This window comes from Eimeria mitis, genomic scaffold, assembly GCF_000499745.2.
Source record: "Eimeria mitis Houghton genomic scaffold, Emh_scaff5567, whole genome shotgun sequence".
NCBI lineage: Eukaryota > Apicomplexa > Conoidasida > Eucoccidiorida > Eimeriidae > Eimeria > Eimeria mitis.
The window spans coordinates 1-539 of record NW_013573836.1 but is presented as its reverse complement, the minus strand read 5'-3'; positions in this window follow the sequence as shown (position 1 = coordinate 539).

Below are 539 nucleotides of genomic sequence, written 5' to 3'. Positions count from 1 at the left end.
CGGGGGCCCCCCCGGGGGGCCCTCCTACACTATCTATCTCAGCAGCAGCAGCAGGAGAAGTTGCAGCAGCCGCGGCCCCAAGCAGCACTGCAGAATTTGCCTTTGGGGGGCCCCGCGTTATCATCATCAGCAGCAGCAGCAGCAGCTGCTGCTGCTGCTGCTGCTGCTGATGATGATGCTGTTGCTGCTGGTGCTGCTGTTGTTGCTTCTCCTGTTGCTGCAGAGGCAGATGGCGTAGCAGCTGCTGCTGCTGCTGCAGGAGCAGCAGCAGCAACACCAGCAGCAGGTGCAGCAGCGGCTGTAGGGGTTGCAGCATCTGCAGCAGCAGCAGCAGCAGCAGCAGCAGCAGGAGTAGCAGCAGCAGCACTAGGGGTAGCGGCAGCAACAGGGGTTGCAGCAGCTGTTGCTGCTGTTGCTGCTGTTGCTGCTGCTGCTGCAGCAGCAGCTGCTGCTGCTGCTGCAGTGCCACGCGGGAGATTCTTATCTGCCTCAAAGGGGGCAGCGTGCTGCTGCTGCTGCTGCTGCTGCTGCTGCTGCTG